Consider the following 26,426-nt stretch of genomic DNA (forward strand, 5'->3'; position numbering starts at 1 on the left):
TTCCAGTCCGTTCACGATTACATACCGTTCGACACTATACATGTAACCTCTGCAGCTGTAAAGTGGAAATAACCCGAAAGTAAGTTTGAATTTTGTCATAACCAAACGCTGCTCTTTTCTTGTCTTCCCTCACATTCCAGGAGTTCGGGTTTGAACCTGTAGGCCGCCCTGATCTGTGTGTTTTCCAAATGAATTTGGAGTGTCATAAGTTTACTCGCGGAGTTGAACATTATATGAGATTTTGCAATTTACTGAGAGTCGTAACGTATTTTCCTGTCATTAAGTTGAATGGTTGAGGAAAATCGTGGCTTTTATGCCGTAGTGGATAAGCTGTTAATGCATGCTTTTGTTTCTGTGACGTAGGCCGGTATAGGTAATGATGACATTTCGTTCTTCACTTACGGATATCCGGGTGGCCCCAGTGGGGGAGTCACGTACGAATGTTATCGCGTGTTGAGGTGTCGTAAACTCCGTGCTGACTTAACTTGAAAGCTCGACTGTAGTCTTTACAGCAGTGTTTCTTATCTTGTTTGTCCATTAAAGAAGTTAAAGATCAACTCTCTAAACGTCAGGAAACATGGCTGAACTTCGAATTACTGGGTTTTCGGACACTGTCCATCGTCTGGTATTCTAAAAACTAGAGAACATAACATTTCGGAAACTGGATCTGTTTCCGTCCTCAGTAGAGGGGGACACCTACTCTGTTGGGTCCCCTAGAAAGAGCNAACCCTTTAGAATCTACTTATGGCTGAACTTGCATTATCCCAAGAACCTTCAGGCAATGATTGTAAGGAGAATTCACTGTGAATTTCGAAGAAAGTCTGAAAGTATTGATGGACTGCCTGTAACCAATAATTGGGTGTGCTTCTTTTCGCTACGAGGAAGTGTTAAAAGAAAACTAGGCGAGGCGACGTTGCATTCCTCCTGGGAAAGTTCTGTTCTCACCTTGGGAAAAGTTCCAGAGGCTTTCTTGAGCAAGTCTTTTGAAGCAAGGCCCCATGTTCGGTACGAAGTCACACGTCAGGTTCGAAACCCTTTCTTTGCGATTGTTTGCGGTTACATTTTTACACCACTCTTGCTGTGAGCCGTATGACAAGGATGTTGCTGGCTTCTTGGTTTCATTAACGATGCGTTTTCAACTGACTATGTTATATGGTCAGGATTACTGGGGTTTTTGACTCTGTCCGTCATCCGGTATTCTATAAGCTACAAAAGAATACGTTTCGGAAACCGGATCATACGAAGGCTGGGGGCTCCTGCTCTGTTGGATCCGTCAGAAAGAGCTAACCTCAGTCACTGTATATATAGTTATATGGTGTCGAATAGGAAGGTGTGTGACTAATGAATTGTGAAGAAAGTGGCCGTGGATTTTTTAAGATACTGTCCTGTTTTTTTTCCCTAAAGACACTGAGGTAAACCACGAGAAACCTTTCAGAATAGCCTTCCTCGACCTCGGAAATACTCGTTATGAATCAGGACCTTGAGGTTAGATGTTTGCAAATGATGGATCGAGGAGAATTGAAAGAGAACTTATCTCTCTTCGTTTAAATGTATATCCCGGCCCGGTAAATTAATATTATCCTTTGATATAGGATGTAATAAATATAAAAGAATGAGATGGGCAGAGTATGAAGCACGTATGTAGAAACAACATATATATACTTTTTGGTTGGAAAATTCGTCAGGTAAATTTTACAGTCCGTATGGTTTGGTAGGTATGGTTACCAGCGTTTCGGAGGAGTATGCTTCTCAGAGCCCTTGCTCTGTCTAGAAGATTGAGGCAAAATATATCTCCGAAACGTTGGTAAGCACCTACCAGAATTTATGGTGTCAGAACCCGGAAGAACACAATGTAGATCCGCCATTTCATCTGCTATTGTCGTGGAATTAATATGTAGTTTGAATTGTGTTGTTTGTTAGTACTCTTGTATAAATGAGGATTCGGTATAGCGATGGGCTACGAGGTATCTGGCCGCGCTTCGTTTCCCTGCAGGGGCAAAATATTTCTTCTTCACAGTGTCCAAATCGGCTGTGGGTCTCACTCAGCCTCCTACCCAGTGGGCATCAGGGGCTTTTTGACCGGGGGTAAGTTGCCTGGGCTTGAAGCTGACCACTCAGCTCCATCTAGTGCCGAGGTAAAAAATGTTGGACCTATACTTTCACACCGCCTGCGACTCGAGCGCCACAGTTCAGTCACGTCTTCTACACGTTGGCCACGTAATTCGTGTGTTTCGTGTGACTCAGAATACACAGTGATTATTTCCCCAAACAGCTTAATCGTCTGGTGTTTGTGTTGGTGAAGCAGTGACTTGAGGTATGAACCGAATTTGCATCTGTTATTTAGATGAACTTAGGCTTGAACTTTAACGGATTTCGAATCAAGGGCAAAGCATTTTATGCTGTTTTGATATATCACGGCGAAGTAATACATTTACATTTGTCGCAGGGGACTGAATGGAATGGCAAAGATCATTGTCATTTATGAAGGTTGCTGTTGTTTAACATCGCTGTTCATTCCCCCGTACGTTTTCATGGCGTAATACTTCATTATTTAAGCACAGGGACCAACTTCACTTACTTTACTGTACAGTAGTTACTAAAAACTCCGTGGCTTGTAGTCCGCAAGCGAACTATGCCAACCGAGCAACCTGCGCTTGTCGGCGAAGTTAATCCAACTTTTTGCGGATAGAGGGTGTCACGTGGTCAGCGCAAGGGATCCCCACGGCCGTTTATCTCGATTTTCTAGGCCGGACTGTGTAATAGTTAGCAATACGATAATGTGTCATGTATGAGTCGTACTGAAGGATGACACGAAAAATCATACATGGATCGTTATTGAAATTAATAAGATCCAATTTATGACATTTAAGGTAAACGAAGGTAAATTATCGCTGTGCTTAATTAATTACCACACCATGAAGACATAAGGTGGTGGAGGTATAGCTCCACCATTCTTCACCTCGGCGGTAGTTGGAGGTGAGTTGTCAGCTTCACGCCCCGTCCACTCTATTTCCAGATAAAGATCCCCGATACCCATTTGTAGAAGGCTGGATGGGCCCCAAAGCTGGACTGGACGCTGTGGAGGAGAGAAGAATCTCTTGTCTCTGCCTGGAATCGAACCCGGGCCGTTTAAACCGTAGCCCGTCGCCATACCGACTGATCTCTTCTAGCCCGATATTTATGACATTTACCGTTATTAACTGTGCCCCCGACACGGATACTCATGGGAACATCAGTTCTTTCTCGCCTTCTGCGTCTGCGTACCAAGCAAATCGGTGCAGAGGTAGCCGTTGTAACTTGTGTTTGTTAGGTATCTGGTTCGACTGTAGTCGAGCTAGCCATTCTACCGAAAGTACTATGAAAGGTGAAGACGGCAAACCCATTGGTAAATCCAAGGAGAAGAATTAATTATCTGTTTTCACATTAAATTTAATGAAGCATCCTTATTATCAAATTATCCGTCAGTAATGCAACAATATAAAAGACATTAGGAATATGTTGCACACTAAAAATGTATTTCAGTACTTTTTGATGTTGTTAAAGTCATTACATGTCAATAGGACACCAAAAGCATATTCTATACATTAAAATATAATATATAATAAATTTAATGGAATTCTGTGACAGTGAAATTGTTTGTTGGATTTCGCTGAATGCTCCAGTGATACTTGTGTAATTAGGAAGTGATGTGGCTTCGAACTGAATTACTGGGGGTTCAGTTCCTTGAGGAACGTTTGGAATTTCTTCTTCGATAGTTCTGAACTTCCTCTATACCCGAACTTTTATGCAATTAGAATTAGAGGATAGTTTTCCTTTACCAAGGGCGGCCGGAACATGAAGCTAATCATTTCTTCTGGTACTGAGAACTGAACAACATGGGGTATTACATATAATACAGTATCAATATTCATGTTGTGGTACTTCCGTATTAGAGTGGATGTATTTTTTCCTGATCTGCTCTTTTTTTGTGGGGGGGCATTTTCTTAACAAAAAGTTGCAAAAATTCGCCCTTTAGCTTCGCCATATCTGCCTGTCATTTAACAATTCGAAAGCAACTGATCGGGTTCTCGTGAGAGTTGTCGACACATAATTTGGTTGAAATCGAAAACAATAACGAATACTTTTCGGAGAGAAGTAGATGCGTTCCTGCGCCTATCTCAAGGAGCACTCCCACTTTAAATCTAGAAATATTTTCCAGAACGAAAACTTTTTCGAAATGAACATTGTGTAGAAAGACAAGGCACGTGTTATATCCCATATACTTTTCCCCATATCTTACGGGTTTCTAGAACAAACAAGTAAATTGGAGCGAACAGGTTATGCTGTGCGTATATTTCCCAACTTGTTTTTTATGTGTAAATGAACTTGAGGACTCTAGTCATATTGCAACCGAATCGCTTTCATAGGCAGGATGAGAGAAAGTGTACACGCCACTGTAAGGTTTACAACATACGTGATGATTCTTTCAAGACTTCTAGCATACAAAATTTCCTAACCCGTACCGGTTTTTGCTGTTCTATATTTAGGGCAATTGAAACAACATGCATCAGTAAAGTAAAGCAAAGCTATTCCTGTACCATGCCGTGATGGCCCATAGGGTTGTGAGACGTTGAGGGTCCCACATTATCTAGACAATCGGCTCAAAGATGGCGGTAAGGTTGTCAGCCTTACGCGGGACAGCAATTTTATATTTTAGACGAATTTGTGGGGTTTATTTTTGTTACGAGAGACTTTGTAAGATAAACAAATGCGAGGCGTTTTATGAAGAAACATGTGTTTACTTTTGTTTAATTATTTACTCTCCTCCACCTATTGCCGAGGTCAAGAATGGTGGAGCTAAACTTCCACTCCTTCATATGACTTTATGACATAGTGCTCAAGGTTGGTGGCTGGATGCAAGGCTGACGATCTTGCTGTGTGAAAAGAATATTGTTGCGATGGCCAAAGAAATGAAAACCGGATCAAATATGGCAGAATCTTCTAAAGAAGGCTCTGACTCAAAATGTGCTGTTTACCAGTGGTGATGATAATGATGATGATATTGCTTGATTAATTAAGCAGAGTGAGAACTTTTTCTTAACCACTTTTCTTATTTTGAAAAAAAAAATTAAAGTAGGCTTATGCGATCTCTGTGGTGTCTGTGAGTCTCCCCCCCCCTTCATTAACTTTTAAATTCCTGAACTAAGCTTTATGAAACTTTGTAGTTGTATCATGGCACCTGAACATATGTCAACCTATACTTCATAAATCCTTCCCGTTATTCTGTGTGTATCCCTCCTCTTGTTGCTAGGCAACGGCTTGGTAAACTGTATCCTCTTATCGTTCCTAGGTAACAACTCGGTAAAGACGTTCCCACGACAACGAAGAATTGTTGTAGGCGTCGTATTGTGAAAGGAAAACAGGCTATAAGATCGTGAGTCCCTTGGGATTTGGAACAAGAATCGCTGTGCTGGCGAGAACCAGCAGCAATTTAGCAGTCAGTCTTCCCAGAACTTCTTGTTTGTTTAGATACTAAATAATCTGAATAACTCTTATAATAGAATATGAATGCTTGAAACAGCTATTACAAAATCACGCCTTTGAATCCGATTTTGACTCAGTTCTATTTGGGTAACATGGTCTCAGCTTATTTTTAAATCGTGAATAAAATAATTGCACTGTACACAGAATTCAGCCCCCTTGCCCTGGAATTCCCGGGACGACAATTTTTAACAGCATTTCACATACGGAAGAAATAATTCATCATAAATTAACAACGTCGATGCCCCATGGGTTGTGAATCTACGTAATAAATTATATTTAATTAGTTATTCATATTCCACAGTTGAAGTTTAGGAAAACCCTACTTTGGAATGTAACAGGTACCAGGCAACACATATGTTGGGTTTTATGGCTTGTTCCCAGTTCGAATCCGGGTTCGTGAACGGATGTGGGCGGCCTACATCTTCACCTTCATGTGTACGGAGGATGTTCTTATTATGGATACAAGGGAAAGTGGCGTGCGCGCCCGAAGGTCCTGTCTGCCTGTGAACGCCCTGTTGAAAGTGTGACGAGGACGCCTGTGCTGTAGATCCTGTTCACACGAGCCCGTCTCGCTTTCTTTTTTTCACCTCGTGTCCTGTTTTCTCTTTTTTATTTCTCTCTCTGCTTTAGTAAGGTGTCCTGTGGCCTCCTTGTATTACTGGCCTACCGGATTTTTCTGGAACCAAGCCCAAATCCTAATGTACACTATAAAGTGATCTTTATACTTTTATCTGTGTATTTGCGTGAATACGAGTGTCATTGCGTTTGCCGATCACAGTGGCCCCGCGGTCTAAGGCATGAAATGTCTTCGCCCGCTCAAACAGTGGGGTCGTGGTTTAGAATCCCACTCGAGGCATGGATGTCTGTCCCCATTTATTCTGTTCTTGTGCTGTCCTGTGTAGGTAGCGGTCTTGCGACGGGCTGATACCCCGCGCAAGGAGTCCTACTGATAACTATATGATTAAGAAAGTGTAAAACAGAGGCCAAGGTTTATGATGGACCAGTGTCCACAGATTATTATTATTATTATTATTATTATTATTATTATTATTACCGCCTCTGAGGTCTAATTATCAGAGTTCCTGGCTACAGATACTGAGGTCCTGGGTTCGATTATTTAGCGCTGCCAGATTTTCTGAGAAGTTGTGGGTCTGGAACGGGGTCCACTCAGCCTCATGAGGATAATTGAGGAGTTATTTCAAAGAAATAGCGGCTGCGGTCTAGAAAACCGAGATTAAGGGCCGTGGGGAACCGTTGCGCTGGTCACGCGACACCCTCTATCCGCAAACTTGGCACTAACTTCGCCGACAAGTGGCGGTCGCTCGGTCGCTATAGTTCGCTTGCGAACTCAGGCCACGGAGTTTTTTTGTTTATTATTATTATTATTATTATTATTGCCATTATTGTCGTCAGGGATTTTTTCATGCATGCTTGTCTGTTGAGGGCTCCAGATATAGAGGCGAATCAAAGGAGACGGGTGTCTCTTACCTTTTAAACCTCGGTATAAATCTATTTAATTTACAAACGGTTTACTGTCATATGTCATTTTTGCATTCCCCCCCCCCTCCAAATTCTGTTGGGCCAGAACTTCGTGATGTTTCGGTTGTAGCCCACATTCTGTGGACGTGGGATTTGAACTCATAAACTCCATCGTTAGATATGAATGTAAGGATTCATATCTTCTGGGATGTGACCCCGTGTAGACGGGTACAAATGCACCATAATTTCAGAGGAACATACTGTATCCATCATCAGGGTAGAAGAATAGTTTGTCTTTCTATTTATTGATTTGTGTTTCCTTTAACTTAATTTATTATATGTATACCCGTAATTTGTCAGGAGCCGGGATAGCGCAGCCGGTATAGCGACTAGTTACGGGCTGGACGTCTGAGGGACCGGAGTTCGAGTCTCGATAGGGTCAAGAATTTTCAGTTCTCCATGTCGTCCAGACTGGGTCTGGGGCCCACCCAGCCTCCTATCCAGTGGGTACCGGGGGATCTTTCCCCGGGTGTAAAGCGGCCGGGACTTGAAGCTGACCACTCACCAACTAGTGCTGAGGTCAGAAAAACTTGGGTCTCTACATGCACTCCCCCATACGTCTTCATGGCTTAGTGCTTAATTAGTTAAGCATGGAGACTACTTTACCCTTTACTCACATTTCCTTAGTGAGTTTTGTGCCCAATTAATCTTACTAAATCCGCACGGCCTCTATCCGACGGGGTTTTATAGAGAAGACTGAGCCCTCTCCTGTCTCGTCGACACATAACCCTGCAACAGGAAAACTCAAGGCATTCTCACCGAAGTTTGAAAATGAGAAATAATTCATAGTATTTCTCTGCAACCGGTCCACGGATCAGTGCCCCATAAAAATTGAAGAGGAAACATATAATTAATGATCCATGACGTATTTCCCCCCCCCTTGGCACTACAGCCCCAGTGGGCCTAGGCCTACCTCCATGAAGTTCTCCGTTCGCTTCGGTTTTTCTAGATCTTACACATTCGGTAGGACTCCTTGGGCGGGTGATCAGCTCGTCGCAAGGCCTCTACCTGTACACAAACACAGAAAAACGCACACACACAAATTAACATCCATGCCCTGAGTGGGATTCGAACCCACGATCCCGGTTTCCAAGCGAGCGAAGACAGTACATGCCTTAGACCGCTCGGCTACCGTGACCGGCATGACGTATTTTAGATCAGTTAAATATACTAATGTTTCCATAAGTGTCGCTTCTGGGTCTGCTTGTGGAGGGACATAGACGCTGGGTTCCTGGGAGAAGAGTCATGCTGCCTGTAGAAAGCCGACCGGAATGTGCTGTACTGTATATGAAGAAGTACAAATAAAACACGTTACATTATATACGTCTGCAAGGATTTCAATATATTCTGTTTCTTACAAGCAGAGTTATGACTATATGCATTCTGATTTATACACTCTTCTTGGGTTTTGCAGCATTACAACTCTGCAGTACGTCCATTGCTACTTGGCATGCCTCATTGACCTTGATGTTCATTTACTGCAGACAGAAATTTATGGTCGCACCATACATAACACACTTTTCAGAGTAAACCATTTTCTTTCTGGTTCGTTAAATATTGTGGCGTGTAGACCCGTTGCTAGGCAACGACCACTAAATAAGCTACTTACAACAGCCGTTGCTAAGTAATGGCCTGTAAACAGCAACAGAGGAATTGTGTTTTCTGCGTGGTAAGTGCCGATGGCTGCGCACGCAACAATGGAATTACGCCATACGACCGCTAAGCAACAGTTGCAGTGCAACAGAGGAACGATGGTTTCTCCGCGGTCCGTGCTGAGATGTTATAAGCAGGACAGTTAGTGGGGTTAAAGTTTGTTAAGAGTTAGTTGGTTGGTTAGTTAATTAGTCAAGAGGACTGCTGCGGTTCAGGCGTTGTGATCTGTTGTTGTGAGAAGCTGGTAGCTGAGGCACGGGGACAGTTCGGAAACCCAGAGGAAGACGTCCGCCGTTGAAAGGCTTTACCAGACGACTGATGAAGACACAGCAGGCTGAGAAGTCTTAAATGTGCGCTGTTGTGAACTGCAAAGTGTGTGAATTAGTGAAACGATTATAATTACTTGTAGTCGCGGATCTGTAAGAGTTCAGTAAATCCGATTACCAATCATAACCCCGTCTATCATCACTCTGTCATGTGACAGTATCCATAATGATATTTAGTGCGCAGTACAGATTATAAAGTTCATCATTGTGTTATTCTCTGTGTCCTCGTGTTAGGCTACTTCTGTTTCTTAGGTCCAAATATTCTCTCAGCGCTTTTTCTCAGATATCCTTTGTTTTCCCCTTAAGCTGTGGATTCCGTATAACAGATTAACTGCATGGAGCAGAATCCGCATTGAGAAGCTAACAGTAACTCAGCTAGTCAAGAAATTCACTGTATTTTGTGCAAACTCAGGTTCATTCTCGTGTAGGATTTGAGGTTCCCCTAACTGTTGCTATGAATAGTCCAATCTTCTGGGTTATAACGCCGTATAGTCCGTTGAAGATGAACCAACTTTCCGGATAAGCATGTTGCTTCCGTCTTCAGGGTAGAAAAATAAGGCAAGCAAGAAACCATCATGAAGTGGCTAGCAAGCACTGGTTTCTTGCTTGGCTTATTTTTTTTTTACCCTGAAGACGGAAGCAGCATGCTTCTCTGTAAAGTTGGTTGACTTTCAACAGACTATACGGCGTAATACTCTTCTTCTTCTTTCATTATCGTGTTCGCAAGAATCCGCTACTGGCTACTGCATACCCACTCTTCCTGTATCTTGAAGACCCATTTTAATTTTAATCTCCCATCTACATTTAGATCTATCAGATGTTTTTCTTCTGAGTTGAATATACATCCTTTACCATCCAGAAATTGCAGTGCTGTGTACCACAAGAGAAATCTCATCTCGGATGTTGCGATTTTTTACTGGGTTGAATAAGGAGTCTGTCACCTGATCCGTCGCGGTCTGTTTACAGTGATTTGGAACCAAATTATTTATATATTCTGTTTGACTGAATGGATTCAGCGAAGCATAGTCATCAGTGTAGTCATTGCTCAAAGCACAACTAGATACCGTTCATCAAACAAGAGGGCTATGCTAATTGGTTGGTGCAAATAGCCAAACGCAGTGACTAGAAAATTGATAATGATGATGTTAAAGGTAAAGTAAAGCCACTCCTGAAATTAAGCATCACATTCTGAAGGCACGAAGCTCCGCACATGCACGATCCAGCCGCTTAATCCCAAAACAAACCCCTCCGCATTCCCATTCAGTCAGGGAGTGGGTAAACCCTACCGCTCACACCAGTTAACCTTTTTTTATTGCTAATGGAGTGGGGCTAAGTCCCTTGTACTGCGGCCACTTCTGTCCTGTTGTACCAGCCCAAGATGATAGGTGAGGGTGATTGTGGAGCAGTTGGTGGAATGAAGATTGGCAGGGGAAACCGAAGTACTCGGAGAAAACCTGCCCCAGCGCCACTTTGTTCACCACAAATCCCACTTGACCAGACCCGGGATCGAACCCGGGCCGCCGGAGTGGGAAGCCAGCGACTAACCGCTTGAGCTACCAGTTAACCTTACTGAGCTCCGAACTGGGTGACGCAAAACTTGATTCATGAGGGACTTAAAAGGAGATTGAATTCGGGTAATGCTTTCTACCATTAAGTCCAGAACCTTTCGTCTTCCCATCGGCTGTCTAAAAACGTAAAAATGAAGATACACAAAACCATAAATTTGCCTGTGGTTTTGTATTGGTGTAAAACTTGGTCTCTAGCATTAAGGGAGGAACATAGACTGGAGATGTTTGAGAAAAGGTGCTGAGGAGAATATTTGGACCGAAGAGGGATCAAGAGACATGTTGCAGAAAATTACATAATGAAGAGCTTCGGAACTTGTACCCTTCGCCAATTATAATTAGAATGATCAGGTCAAGGGGAATGAAATATCCAGGGAATATAGCTCGCGTGGGGAAGTAAAAGAATATAGAATGCCAAAAGAAAGAGACCACTAGGAAGACCTAGATGTAGGTGGGAGGATAATATTGATATGAATATTAGGGAGTTATATGGAGTGGATTTATCTGGCTTACAATTGGGCCCGGTTAAGCGCTTTTGTAAACATGGTAGCAAACCTTCAGGTTCCGTAAAATGTAAAATTCTTGGATAGCTGAGCGACGGGTGGCTTCTCGAGATGGACTCAGCTCCATTGAGTTAGTATTTTCTTCCCCTAATTGTGATGGCAACTTCTCTGACAGTTGTGTTATGCGTGTAGTGTGATCGTAAATCTGAAGGCGTGTAATCCTGACCAGTGCCTACTTGATCGGACATGTCATCGTAAACCTACACACATTTGTTTGTAGATTCTAAAGGGCTCTGAGGATAGTGTATAACATTCAGAATTACTGGGATTTTGGACATTGCCCATCGTCCGGCATTCTAAAAACAAAAGAACGTTTCGGAAACTGGATCTGTTTCCGTCCTCAGGTGAGGGGGGGAAACACCTACTTTATTGGGTTCCGAAACGTGTTCTCTAATTTTTAGAATATGGGACGATGGACAAAGTCGAAAACCCCAGTAATTCAGAGTGGGACGTTTGATTGTGTTTATACATACCCAGTAGTATAACGCAGGCAGTCACAGGAGCAAGACACAACAAAGAGCACAATACACATGAATGTAGGAAGAGTGCTCCCACAGAGGTGGATCGGCGTGATTCGCGTGTTGAGATACGACGTAAGGATGACGAATCCTGAAAAGTTTTAATATTTAAAATCTATTATTATATATGACGAATATATATTTTAGTCATTTTAGTATGAAGACATCAGGGCATGCAATGCAGTAGTTAGACGTGCATAGAGAAAACATACCTGAAGATGGCACATTAGTGCTGAAAAATGTAGTGCAAAAGAGAAGAGTAAGGTGAAAAAGTGTATGTACTGTAAGACGGTTAGCATAAATCATGGACCTGTTAAGTTCCGTTAAAAGGAGGTTTCAAGGAACGAAATGAGCGGAAGGTCAGCGTTCGATGCCTGACAGGAGATGACGTTAATTATTTTATGTTTATTTACGATGCGTTTGCAAATAGCGCGATTTCCCGGAGAGAATGTGGGAGGAGACTTTCGTAGAGTTTTCTAAGTTTCTGTCCCGGCATGTAGGGGCACGCGATAGCGTAACTGGTTTATGCGCTATGCTGCAAGTCGGAAAGTAGTGGGTTCGTTTCCAAACTAGGTCATTTTATTTCCTTCCAACCTCACTATGGCCCAAAGGTCGACTCAGCCTCTAACAGAAATGAGTACCAGGAATCTTCCCGGGGGTATAGTCGTATGAGGTTGACAGTCTCACCGCCATCTATGAACCGACTGTCTGGAAAATGTGGGAGCCTCGACGTCTCACAACCCTGTGGGCCTCGACGGCCTGTTACAATGGTAGCTTTACTTTTGTGCCGGCATATTCTTGCAGGAAGTGAGGAGTACCACGAAGCGACTCAGTGAGAATCTTCCGTCTCCAACCAGCGATTTCCCGAATACGAGGTGTTAATTAATCGCCCACGACGATTTGGAGAATGATGGGGCATTTCTCTCTCCCTCTTGTGTCTTGTTATGCCACATTCGGGGCTCTTCACGCCTCACGGTTGAGTTCTATAAATTAAGGCGACTGAACGTGAAGCTGTCCATCTTCGGGCGTTAAGGTATAAGAATGCAGGATCCCTGCTACTACGCCTTGAGGTGATGTACAAGAATGGATTCACAGTTAGTTTTGCCTCGATTGCAGGACATTGGAGTCTACGTGCATTGGAACAGGTTTCGTCCTTTACTCCTCCAGTTATTCACGTGCCGCATAGTGAAGTGTCTGTGGTGTATGCAGACAGTTGTCACAGAGCAGGTTGACTAAGTCGGAACGTTTTTCATATGTGGCAGATTCCCAGTTCGAATCTCAGCCGAAATACGGGTTATCGTGAATATTATTTTTTTTATTGCTAGTGCGGTAGGACTATCCCTTGTACTGCGGCCACTTCTGGTCTATTGTACCAGCCCCAGATGATAGGTGAGGGTGATTGTGGAGCAATTTGTGGAATGAAGATTGGCATGGGAAACCGAAGTACTCGGAGAAAACCTGCCCCAGCGCCACTTTGTCCACCACAAATCCCACTTGACCAGACCCGGGAGCGAACCCGGACCGCCGCGGTAGGAAGCCAGCGACTAACCGCTTAAGCTATGGCGCGGCCTATGCTATCGTGACTAAGATTTTCGTTTCTTTCCACGTCTCTCCAGTAGGCCACGACCTCTTCCTTCTGCGCCATTTCCAATTAACAATTCATTGCTGATCCTATCAGTTTACACGATATAGGTCGATTTACTGACAGCGATGTTAAGTAAATCATAAATAAATGAACTTCCTGCGTCGTTATATACCTCACGACATATAGATCATCATTTCTGGTGATATATATTTGGGGGGTTCTTGGTTCAATGCTTGTCTGAGTTAACGGAAATCGTAACTTACTGTTATCATGGTCCTTCTCAGTCTCTCTGTACGAATTTATGGATATCTTGAAGAGAACAGTCGTGTACTGCCAAATTATTCCGTATTCATCTCCCAAGATCAACTTCCCATCTCTTTAAATTGTTATTTGCTGGGATGTAATACCATGTAGCCATACTGGTACTTACCAACGTGTCACATGAGCCTGTTGCTCCCGTCTTCAAGAAATAAGATGGTGACAGATACTCTTAGACCGCCTCTGTGGTCTAGTGGTCAGAGTTCCTGGCTACAGATCCGGAGGTCCGTGTTTTATTCCCGGCGTTACCAGATTTTCTGAGAAGTAGTGGGTCTGGAACGGAGTCCAGTCAGCCTCGTGAGGATAATTGAGGAGCTGTTTCAAGGAAATAGCTGCTCCGGTCTAGAAACCCGAAATTAACGGCCGTGGGGATTCGTTGCGCTGACCACACACCCTATACCCGCTAAAGTTGCCATTAACATCGCCGACAAGCGGCGGTCGCTCGGTCGATATAGTTCGCTTGCGGACTAAAAGCACGGAGTTTTGTTTGACAGACACTCCTGAGAATTGGTAACTACGTGTATGGTTGCAGGAAGTCACAACATAGATGAAAACCTTCCAAACTTTCACCGCCATTAAAATGTCAGATTGCATCTTCCCAACCCATTCGACTCTGTAGGCCTATAATCTCTGCAGTTAAGCGGCACTGTCAAATAATTTGCCAATCAGTGAGGTGAAATCTGAGAGGGGAGATAATTCTCTTTATTTACAGGGCAAGTAACCCCTAAAATTTGGAGTTAAGAGATCGTATCCGAAATGTTAAGGGAGTTGTATGTTGTCAGTAAGACGTGAAGCCCGAATGGTTAGGTGAAAGGCATGCATGTTCGTGCTAAATGTCCTTTATATAAGCATTTATAATTAACCGGACGACACAGGACAACGTCTGTGTCCTGTGTACGGAGTGAGATACTCTGACGAATAACATTTTCACGGTGTTCTTATTTGCGTGCGCGCGTCTGGATTCCAAGCGAAACCTTAGGTGTCAACTGATTAGCCGGGGCATGTAAATGAGCAACGCAAATTACGCCGATAACCAAAACAGAAAATATGGAGTTCTGTGCAAGAGCTGTTCACTTCGGTAAGAAATTGAACATTATATTCTCGTGGTAAAATGATGGCACATATTTAGTGAGTCGACACGGGGGAATTGATTGGTAATTGGATTTATTGGACTCTTTACACAACTCGTGACTTCGCTGCTGTCTTCACAAGCCGTTACTTGATAACGGCTTCTAATAATGGGGATTGCTCAGCGCCCACGCCTCCCGTCAGATGTCGACTGTCTCACAACAACCTCAGTATTTGACTGGGACCGCATAGGAAACACACGTGTCCAACAGTTCCGCTATTGTTGTATTCGTGAATTTGTTGCCATGGAAACGTGTTTACCGAATGGCCGTCTCTTCTGGCTCCACAATCCAGGCTTTAAACAGACATGTCGCAGTGTTTTTAATTGGGTTTGAATTCCTGATTTGTGGAAATTTTGAATGCAGGACATAAAGTTAAATGAAGTCATTATTAATTTTAATAAGAAGGCATATCAGCGGTAACGGCGTCGGTTTTTGAGGCTTTGATTTGCGTAATTAACTGAATTACGAGAATATTACACCGGAGTGTGGTGCTGCGGATTAAGGAAATAGGGCGAAGAAATAGTTTTGGGTTGGGCAGTGAGAGTTGTGAAGAGGTGGCCTTCAGCGAGGGGTTGGGCACCCCCCCCCCCACACACACACACACACAGTAAAATCTAATATGATACGAAACATCTCAAAGACTTCGTACGTCGGCGGTTTCTGTGTCGGAATTCTTGTTAACACGGCAATGAACAGTCTTTTTGGATGCGATGTCGTGTTGTCTGCTGTATCTACCACACCACTTTAAATTAAGCGTTCATTAAGGCATATTTTTGCGTTTCAAGATGTTTTTAACATCCCACAGTTTGCAGTGTCGATCAGTTCCAATCTGCTGCCACAAGCAGTTGGTAACTATACCCGTTGTTTCATATGGGTGTCAAACTTGGTCTCTCTCCATAAGAAGATATAGATGGAGAGTAGTTATGGACGAGGTAAAAAAAAGAATATTTGGGCTTAAATATGGAAAATTAATCTTCATGGTTTGCATCCTGTTGTGTATTTGATAAAGTAAATGGGCCCGTCGACACAACATGAATATCTTCAATTGAAGACTGTCCCACCATTTATTACTATTAGATAATAAATAAACAGTGATATGACAGTATCTGTTTTCATGTTCAATTGAAGCTATTTACGTAGTGTTGTCAGACCCATTTACTCGTTTAGAGAAAATTACATAATAAGCAACTTCATTCTGTTCTTCGCCAAATACGCCCTGCTAGTAGGGCGGTCAAAACAAAGAGAAACTCTACCGGGCATGTAGCTCACATGGAGAAATGAGAAATGGATGCATAGTTTTAGTCAACAGTTCTGAAACGATGATACTTCTTTGAAGACATAGGCCTGGATAGCATTAAACTGGACCTTAAAAGACATGATGTCAGAGTGTGAACTATATTCATGAGGCTCACGATAGGTAGCAGTGCAGTGTTATTGTAAACAGGGTATGAAGTCTGCAGAGGGTGTACAGGATGGTTTCTGAAGTAGGGCCTTGCGCCGTGAGTCAGACAAACAGCAGTGGGATATGGGCCCTAACAAAAGATGGACGTAATTACATGAATGCATTTATTCTCGTGGTTACGCCGTGAGGTGTAGACCGGAACACCATTAAGTTGTCTTTAAATATTAATGTCTTACATGACCTAACATTCAGAACAAATGCCTTGCTTTGTGATGACTTATTGGAAGTCCGAGCACGTCTTCTGCCCAGATTTCCTAGAAATTTAGAAAGATCCCCATTATATGTTGTGAATATTCCACAATAAAGAGCTATCGTGCATTTTATTATCTATTTTCTTTCATTTTTTATTTATTTACATGGTGAACTCATCTACCAGTGACCAGTTAGGGCGGCCGCACACCAACTGCGTCAAGGCAAGCATCAGGACATGAGACAAAAGACCCAGTCTTGCTTCATTCGTGCTTCGTCAGCATCATGACTCAGACCGGTGTGCGGCGGTTCTCATAATCTCATTTGTTTCAACTGTGCTCCTTTATTTGTGTCATGTCGCAGACATCGTGTCTTGACACATGCCGGTGTGAGGCCTACCTTACAGAGTCAACACGATTACAAACAAAAGCAGCAGCATGACAACACAGGACAAAACAAACAGAACAACAACAACAAGGAAACCCCACGATAGCTCATCTAGTAAAGTTATTATTTAAAATACTAGTTAGTTAGTTATTGGAGAGGGTGGGTTTCCCCATGCACTTAGACCTGTATTGGTCCATTGTGCTTTCCTCTATGATTTCTACCAGTGTCTATATCCTACCGATACTGGTGCTTACCATCAGTCCCGCCCAGCCAGCTAGACCGGCTCTACTAGCTGAGAGGTATCTATAATGCTTCCCCCATCTACCAGAGGTATTAGAGACTGCTGTTGGGCGGGAAACGTCCGTAATTTAGCTCAGTGACCTCCTTTGGAGATATGAGGTTCTTTTACGTGCCGTAAAGCTACGACACGGGACCCACGGCTTAAAGTCCCTCCCGGAGGACTTGTTCCCGCGTACTACGAGTCATGAGGCGGGAACGTTACCTCTAGACTACGGAGGCCGCTATTTAGAATGCTAAGTGACTGGTTGCATTCCCAACAGGGTTAGAATTATTCTGTTCGCGCTAACCTCAGATTCTGGAACCACCAGCCTTATCCAGCGGTTACCGACGGTATTTTCTCAGGTATTAATGGGGCCGGAACTTGAAGCTGTGATCTCACTTCGGCTAATACAGTAGAGTATTAAAATAACCTTGTCACTTCATGCATACGCCTTTGTGTTCTGGTTCTTGGACACAATGACAAGTTTACCATTTCTCATGTCTTATTTACTTACTTTCATGATTTAATCGTATTTTTGTAATTCTCGCAAGTGCACCTTATTTTATTGTTACTGTTTATGGTGTTATTTACGACTACAGTATCGGTTTAGCAGACCTTGAAATGCTGGATTATAATCTTTCGCACTGTTTCATAACTAAGTCATATCCAGCAAATGTAGAGGGCCTAACGACCACGCCTGAAGTGACATGGATTACTGCAACCTTTATCTACTGGCTTAATACCTGCATATATAGGTAAGAGGTAAAGTTGTTCCTGCGCTCAATTAAGTAAGCACCAAGCCATGAAGGCATGTGGGTGAGTGAAGGCATAGCTCCACCATTATTGACCTCTGCACGAGATGGAGGTGAGTGGTCAGCTTCATTCCCCGGTTGCTTTACCTCCCGAAGAACAGTCGCCGTTACCCAATGGATAGGAGAGGCTTGGTTCGCCCAATAGGCGGTCTGGACGTTAGGGAGTAAAACGTAAATTAAAGGTCTCTGTAACAGGCCGTGGATGCCCATAAGGTTGTTAGATATTGAGGTTCCCACATTTTCTAGACAATCTGCTCATAGATAGCGGTAAGGTTGTCAGCCTTACGCGCCAGCCGCCCTTTACCTCCAAGAATATTCCTGGTACTCATTTCTGTTGGAGGCTGAGTCGACCCCAGGGCCATAGTGCGGCTGGAAGGATTAGGTCAATTGAAAAAATCTACCTCATCGGGATTCGATTGTATCATAGTGCCTCGACCAGCTACACTGCCGCGTGTCCCGGACGTTAGGGAGAAGCGAGAGAGATCTTTCATCTGCAGGTAGGCCTATAATAGTTTAATTGTTGCTATGGAAATGGCTCTTAACAGTGTAGAGTGGGAAAAATAAAAGGAATGAAGGGAAGAAACGGCCGTTGGATGAGAAGGGTAGCGACAAATATACTGAATAAGCAGTCGGGGACAAGCGTCAAGGGGTAGTCCTTCGTCGTGGGGATTGGACCAGAGGCTTCCAACTCCTTACCATAGGGAGCAGCTCGTTATACAGGGCCTTGGTGTTGGGCGGTTTATTTGGAGCAACCTAAGCAACCTGAAGGTGTAACAAGAATCCGATTGGTGACAAGTGGCATCATGGCACGCGGCGAGCTGCAGTTCCTGTACGGCGTGCAACTTAACGGAAGTTTGGCAGCTAGAGAATTAATTAGCGTTATGAGGGCCGTTGAACTCTGCATGTCAAACGACACAGGGTCCATTAGTAAAGTGTCCTTTGAAATGAACCGCAGTAATCAGAAATTAAAGTGGCATGGGGGGATACGTACAACGTGACTGTCTACCATGGCCAGTTTAATCCTTGTATCGGCGCTCGTATTTGCGGACATAGAACGTAAGTCGTAACGAAATTGACTGGTTTCAGTATTTTCGAAGCACGCTTAACAACAGACCAGCAGTTATTTAAGGCAAAACAATCTTTTTGGTCTGTTCAAATTATCATCATGAGCGTATCTTTGAGTGTCTGTGAATTGTTAAAGAAAGCATAATTCAAAATCCAGACCACGTATTAACTTAAGAGCAACAGATTCGTTTAATTTGTTAGAAAAAAAGCTAAAGCTGTCCCTATACTTAACTAATTAAATTGTGCCATGAAGATATATGGTGAAATGGAGGTATAGCTCCGCAATTCTTGACCTCAACAGTAGATGGAGATAAGTGGTCAGCTTCTCGCCCCTGCCGCTTTACCCCCTGGGAAACAGCCCTTCGGTACCCATTGGATAGAACGCTGGCTGGGTCTCAGAGTGGAGAAGAGAAAAATCTTGCCCCTGCCGGAATTCTAACTCCGGACGTCCAGTCTGTGGCCCGTTACTATACCGACTGTGCTATCCGGGCTTCATATTATGAAGAAAAATAAAGATAAATTTATCTCTGTGCGTAACCGATTAAACACTACCCCATGAAGACGTATGGGGGAGTGAATGCATAGACCCTCGTTTTCTTGACCTCGACACTAGTTGGCGACTGGTCATCTTCAGGCTCCGACCGCTTTACTCCCTGGGAAAGATCACCGGTACCATTGGATACGAGGCTGGGTTGGCCTCAGAGCAGATCTGGACGACATGTAGAAGTGAAAATTCTTGCCCCCACCGGGACTCGAACTCCGACCCCTTGGTCATCCAGCCCGTAGCTAGTCGCTATATCGACAGCGCTATCCCGGCTGTATGTTATGAAGAAATCAGTATATAATTTTCAAGTTTTATTATCCGGGATCTTGGCTTTTTATGTGGAGGTTTCTCTTAGTTCATGTCGGAAGACGTGTTCTTCTGTGTGCATAATTAAACACAACGCCATGAACACGTTTGGCCGCTTGTCAGCGAAGTTAGTGCCAACTTTAGCAGATAGATGGTGTCACGTGGTCAGCGCAACGAATCCCCACGGCCCGTTAATTTCGGTTTTCTAGACCGGAGCCGCTATTCCTTGAAATAGCTCCTCGTTTATCCTCACGAGGCTGAATGGACCCCGTTCCAGACTCACTACGTCTCAGAAAATCTGGCAGCTCCGGGAATCGAACCTAGGACCTTTGGATATGTAGCCAGGAACTCTGACCACTAGACCACAGAGGCTGTCAGAAAGAGAATCATCATACAAAAATTAGTAATATGACATAAATGATATTTCCCATTTGTATTCGAAACATTCCACGATATGGCTAACAGTTAAAGTAAAAATAATTTATGGTTTCTTTTTTCAGTATAACGTCGGTTGTGCAATTAGCTTCACATATAACGACCGTATCAGTCATATAGCGTCGAATGGTAGAAGAGTGAATTGTAGAGAATGTGGAAGGGAGCGATTGTTGTGGCGTGGGATGTGCCTGGAAGGACTCGAGAAAACGTCCAAAACCTGAAGATAATCGGTGTCCCATAGGAGATTCGAACGAGATACCTTCCGAAGACAGCTCTGCATTAAATGGCGGCCAGTGAACCAGGCAAAGCAACAAAAAACGCGTTTGGACGATGAATCCCCAGTTGGAGTATACCTTTCTGCTCGTGTTTATTAAGACATTGACTCAAGTCTTGGCGGTGATCACGTGTAGAGAGATTGATGTCTCGCAACAGTTAAACAGCAGATACAAATAAACGTGCGGGCCCCTGTAACCGGACTTCAAACCGGTTTTCAGATCCGGTGTAAAGCTGTCTGTTACGGCTGTGACTGTGTGCCGTGTGCCCAGAACCCTCAAATTTCTGCCGGTTTATTAATTCGTTCATTCATTCTCTATGTGGAGGCGGGTTAGAAAACCTCCACTGTAGCCCTGCTAGCCGCAGGAGGCGACGAAAAAGGAACCCGGTGTCTGGGGGTATAACTGGGCCACTCTGTAACTGTGGGACATAAAGACAAGGACCTGACCCTCCAGCTTGGGGGTTGGACGCAAGCCTGACGAACAAACAAACAGACTCCGTGTCTGTAGTCCGCAAGCTAAATATACCAACCGGGAGACCGCCGCTTGTCGGCGAAGTTAGTGCCAACATCTGCGGATAGAGGGTGTCGCGTGGTCAGCGCAACGGATCCCCACGGCCGTTAATTTCGGTGTTCTAGACGGGAGTCGCCATCCCCTTGAAATAGCTCCTCAGATATCCTCACGAGGCTGAGTTGACCCCGATCCAGACCCACTACTCAGAAAATCTGGTAGCGCCGGGAATCGAACCCGAGACCTCCGGGTCTGTAGCCAGGAACTCTGACCTCTAGACCTCTGACGAACTTGCTGTTTAAAAGAATTATTGTTGCAGAATCCAAAGACGTGAAAACCGGATCAGATCTTGCATTTTCTATGAAAGGCTGTGACTCAAAGTGCTGTTTTGCCAATGATGGTTTATGGTTTATTTAACGACTCTGTCGGAGCCGCGATAGCGCAGTCGGTGTAGCGACTGGCTACGGTCTGGACAGCCGAGGGATCGGAATTCGAGTCCCGGTATGAGGGAGATTTATCTTTTCACGTCGTCCAGACCGGATCTGGAGCCCACCCAACCTCCTGTCCAATGGCGGGGGTAAAGCGACCGGGTCGTGAAGCTGACCACTCACCTCCAGCTAGTGCCAAGGTCAAGAATACGTGGATCTGTACATCCACTCCTCCATACATCTTCATGGCGTAGTGCTTAATTAATCAAGCACAGGGACTCTGGCAGTAGTTCAGAATATACACGTAGGTCAAATAATACGGTGATTAGTGGTACTATACCGAAATTTTCTTGAAGGGACGGGGGAAGACCACGAAAAGCCTCAGTCAGGATGGTCGATCCACGGTTCTAAATTTAAACCCGCAGTCTCCTAAATATGAAGCAGGAATGCTAGGCATTTGTCCTCGACGGTCGCTCACAGCTTGGGGCCAGAAAGACACCAGCTGTTATAGTCTGGCCTATATGATAACAAGGTAAAGTTGTCCCTGTGCTTAATTAACTAAGCACCATATCATGACATGTGGGAGTGAAGGTATAGTTCCACCATTCTTGACCTCGGCACTATATATGAATGGTGAGCCGCGGCTGCTTTACCCCTGGGGAAGAGATCCCGGTACCAACTGGATACGAGTCTGTATGCTCCCCAGAGGCTGTCTGGGCGCTGTGCAGAAGAATAAAATCTCTTGCCCCTGCCTAGAGTCAAACCCTAGCCGTCCAGCACGTAGTCTGTCGCTGTACCGACTAAGCTATGCTGGTTGAGGGTATGAAACATGGCGACATGTAGCCTTCGCCTAGTAGCATATAAGGCAGCTATTCCTACAGTGCACATAACAGTGAGTTCCACCGAAACCAGGCAAGATATAGGCCTGTAGGGTATGTTCCTGTCGTGTTGCTTGAACCAGTTCATTTTTAAGCAGGACTGTAATGCCGGAACTGTCCTACCACTCCCCTCCTTCATTAGTTATAATTCACAACTGATCATTTTCTAGCAATGCATAACCCACACATAGTGTCCATTTGCACGTTGTGTTTGCTTCGGAGCTGTTGTAACGATAGACGTTGAGCTGTGCTGACTGATGTACTTCGTTGCTTTCTTCAGTCACTCCATGTTAATGTTGCGAAAGCATCCCCATATAGACCAAATCATTTCTATTCGTGAGCATTTTCCCGTTTAATTCGACGTTGTATAACGTCTGCACCAGAAATCGTCCTCGTAATACAGAGAGGTTCTTACCTTTGTCGACAGGTGCACCGCCGGCTGCGAGGCGCATAAAAATTTTGCCAATGAATCAATATGCCTGTTAGCCAAAAACTTTCGGAATGAATTAGTTACAATTCACACATCAGAGGATGTATTGAAAATTCTGTCCCTCTACACGTGGACATTCTTCGCACCGGCGGAAGAGGTTTTGATTTACCCTTTGAAGCTGTTCTGCAGGAACATTTGCAGTTTCCCTACGAATATTTTCTTTTAGTTCTTCCGTTCGGGGGTAACGGTTGTAAACTTTGCCCTTCGAACAACCCCAGAAGAAAAGATCGCAAGGTTTAAGATCGGGCGATCGTGCTGGCCAATTACCACTGCTGATAATTCTGTCCCCGAAGACATCGGACAAAGCCTGCATAGACTTACTTGCAGTGGGGGCAGTAGCTGAGTCTTATCTGAAACCAATCTTTCTTCTTCTGTTGACTGTGGAAAGAATTGCCCGAGAATGACCCGTACGTATCTTTCGCAATTAATTGTTTTGTTAAAAAAACGAAGGTTCAGGAATCCTGCTTGCACTTACAGCACACCAGACACCAACTTTCACTGGATGAAACAGGACTTCTTGGGTTAGATGTGGATCCTGTGAATTCCAATAGCGATTAATTTGCGTGTTTATGTATCCCCGCAAGTGAAACCACGCTTCATCGGAAAAGAATGTCAATTGCCGTTCGATCTCACCTTCGACGACAGATCGTAGAAATCAACCTGGAAAAGGAACCCTGCTAGCTAGATCGCGCTTCTGCAAGGCGTGGTTTACTGTTGTTTTTATAGGGTCTAAGCTCCAGCAGTTGTGTTTCCCATCTTGCACTAGACTTTGACACTCCAGTCTCTTGAGGCAGACATTTCAGTGATTTTGTAAATGCATGTTCAAGTCAGTTTCCTGTGTCGTAGCTTTTCCTGAGTAAGCACTCGGCGCTTATGTTTTGTTGTTTCTTGTCTAGTAAGAGTTCCGTTGATCTAAGTTTATTCGCCAAATTGTGAATTGTTTTTTTTTCTGCTTTGAACTCTTTCATCACGAAATTTAGGTCGACATTTTCGCCGACGCTTTCTAGCAGATCCGTGTTTCACATAGATGTCGGTCAGAAATACACGTTGCTCTAAGAATACCGCACCATGACGGAACACACTGCTCACTAACTGTGAATGGGAACAAAGGACTAATGGAGCTGATACCTGCCGCCCACTGCTGACAAATCATAAATTCCCACGCATGAAGTGCACTGCTGGCCGTGAAACATAATGCTGTCAAGCGGTCCACAAAGTTAATAACTTCCCTTAGTTCCAAATGTTATCGGCCATCAGGCATACTGATTCATCGACAAAATTTGTATGCGCCTCTCATACGGCGGTGCACGGGTCACCGTGAAGCGCAGAGTCATGAACCCGTCAACAAAGGTAAGAAACTCCTTGTACGTGGACATGTCCCTATTATGGTCGTCAGAATTGTGACGCTTTAGTAAAGCTTGGGTTTCCTCNCGGCCGCTTGATTACGGTACCGTTACCCGAGGAAACCCAAGCTTAACAAACACGTTGACGTAGCGGTAAAACTTTTGCACTTGTATTCTGGAGATGCTTGGTTGTCACGTCGGCCAGGTTCGTCGGGTATCCTGGCTGAAGTTTTTCGTTGTTTTCATCAGACCCTCCAGGCGACTGCCGTGATAGTACTCCGGTTAGGCCACGGCCACTTCCATATCCCTTCCAGCTCATCAGGCATCTATCATACCACTCGACGCTACAGCCTAGCTGCTGAACATATTAAAAATATGTAGGATTTCAGGTTGTCACACCGGTGGTTATGATGAAGTCTGTCTTCTGGGATATAACGCCATGTAGTCCGTCGAAGGTCAGCCGATATTTTGGAGGAACATGTCGCCTCCATCTTCATGTCGAAGAATAAGCCACTCAAGAAATCAGCATGACGCAGTTAGCAAGCAGAGTAGTGTTGGTATATTGCTTGGCTTGTTCTTCGACCCTCAAGATGTAGGCAACATGTTCCTCCGAAACGTCGGTTGACTTTAAACGAACTACGCGCCTCTATGTCTCAGAATATAGGACTCTTCATCCTGAGAATAACCCATTAAAGAACACGGTAATATTGTACGAGGATACCAACGGTTCAGCGGAATGTGCTACCTTTATCAGGGGATATAAGTTGGGAGATGAAGACAGTATGTTATTTCTGAAAGCAGGGAAGTAACTGTAGACTTATTTATGGAAGATCATGTGCTATGTAGCTGGAGAGGTGATGTGCAGAGACAACTGGGAAACGAGAGAGGCTGTCACATTGATTTGGTTTCTGATGTTGGCACTCGAACTACCAGGGCGTGGATTCTTAAGTGGGTGAACCCGAGGACGTGATAGTAATAAGCAATTGAATCAGCAGTGGCCTCGAGCACTCCTGGGTTTGAAAAAAAGTGGTTCAGGTCTCGCTGTGTGTGGCCTGACCTGCCTCAACGCACTGCTTTAATTAACATGCGCTCAGTTGCCATGTTGGGATCGAGCTAGTGCTCTAATGGTGCAATTTGATTGGTGGCACACACTGTAGAAATAACTGTTTGTTCCTCTGCTTGTAGTGAACCAAGATGATAACGGTTACTGATTTGTGGATCTTAATTATTTCACGGTTCGCAATACGGACATGCGAAATAATCTCTCAGATTGTGAAAATCGTGTCTGGCCGCTCTTCATAGTTTTTTCCCCCTTGGCACTATAGCCCCAGTGGGCCTAGGCCTTCCTCCATGAACTTCTCCGTTCACTTCGGTTTTTCTAAATCTTACACATTTGGTAGGACTCCTTGGGCGGGTGATCAGCTCGTCGCAAGGCCTCTACCTGTACACAAACACAGAAAAACGCACACACAAATTAACATCCATGCCCTGAGTGGGATTCGAACCCACGATCCCGGTTTCCAAGCAAGCGAAGACAGTACATGCCTTAGACCGCTCGGCTACTGTGACCGGCTCTTCATACTTTACTTACACAAAACTGAGAACGTAAATAGCAATTATTGCACGAATCTAAGAGGAAGTAACAGAATAGCTGAGCAAGTTACATTATTGGATGCTTCATAGTGTCTGATATTCATCTGATGTTGGAGTGATTAAAAGAGTAAAATAGTTCGTGTGCCACACATGTGTGAAATGATTGGAAATCTTAAACATGGTCACTCCGGACATCAAAATGTACGTGGGAGGGTAATATTAAAGTGCAAGTATATGAATGTGAAGTTGTAAAATGGATGTACACTCTTCGGTGGCGATCCGAAGGCTTGTGTGAACACAGTAACGCGGTTGTGGCGTGTGCCTCCTGGTGCAGAAAACGAAAGCCCACATTTTGCATGGGAACGCCCATGGTTGCATGGTAATGAAATTGATGACGCTAGGTAGAGGGGGCCCACAATCGTGACATTTCCCATGTTCTCGAAGTTTGTCTTTGTTAGAGGAAAGGGAACCAAGTTTTGCTCGAAGGCGAGACCTCCTGCACGGAAGGCCAGCGCCTTATCTCAAGACCATCAGGTCCCCTTACCAGTCAGCATTCTTATTTCTAGTAACATGGAATTTCTTGGCGAGGTAAATGAATATCAAATGCTTAAGTAGGACTACAACATGAGATTAGGTAGATAAACTTCTGGAACCCATCTTGCCCCCTCTCCAATATGTAGAGCAGCCCTTGGGGGGGGGGGGACATCGCGCC

The 26,426-nt window shown here is 44.2% G+C and overlaps 1 protein-coding gene across 3 annotated transcripts in view; it reads left to right on the top strand.

Annotated features, from left to right (window-relative positions):
- Positions 1-26,426, top strand: part of LOC111869690 (endoribonuclease ZC3H12A) — a 154,007-nt gene that overhangs the window by 109,988 nt on the left and 17,593 nt on the right. The gene's annotated exons all lie outside the window — the stretch shown is intronic.

The sequence above is a fragment of the Cryptotermes secundus genome, unplaced genomic scaffold, assembly GCF_002891405.2.
Source record: "Cryptotermes secundus unplaced genomic scaffold, Csec_1.0 scaffold1072, whole genome shotgun sequence".
Taxonomy (NCBI): Eukaryota; Metazoa; Arthropoda; class Insecta; order Blattodea; family Kalotermitidae; genus Cryptotermes; species Cryptotermes secundus.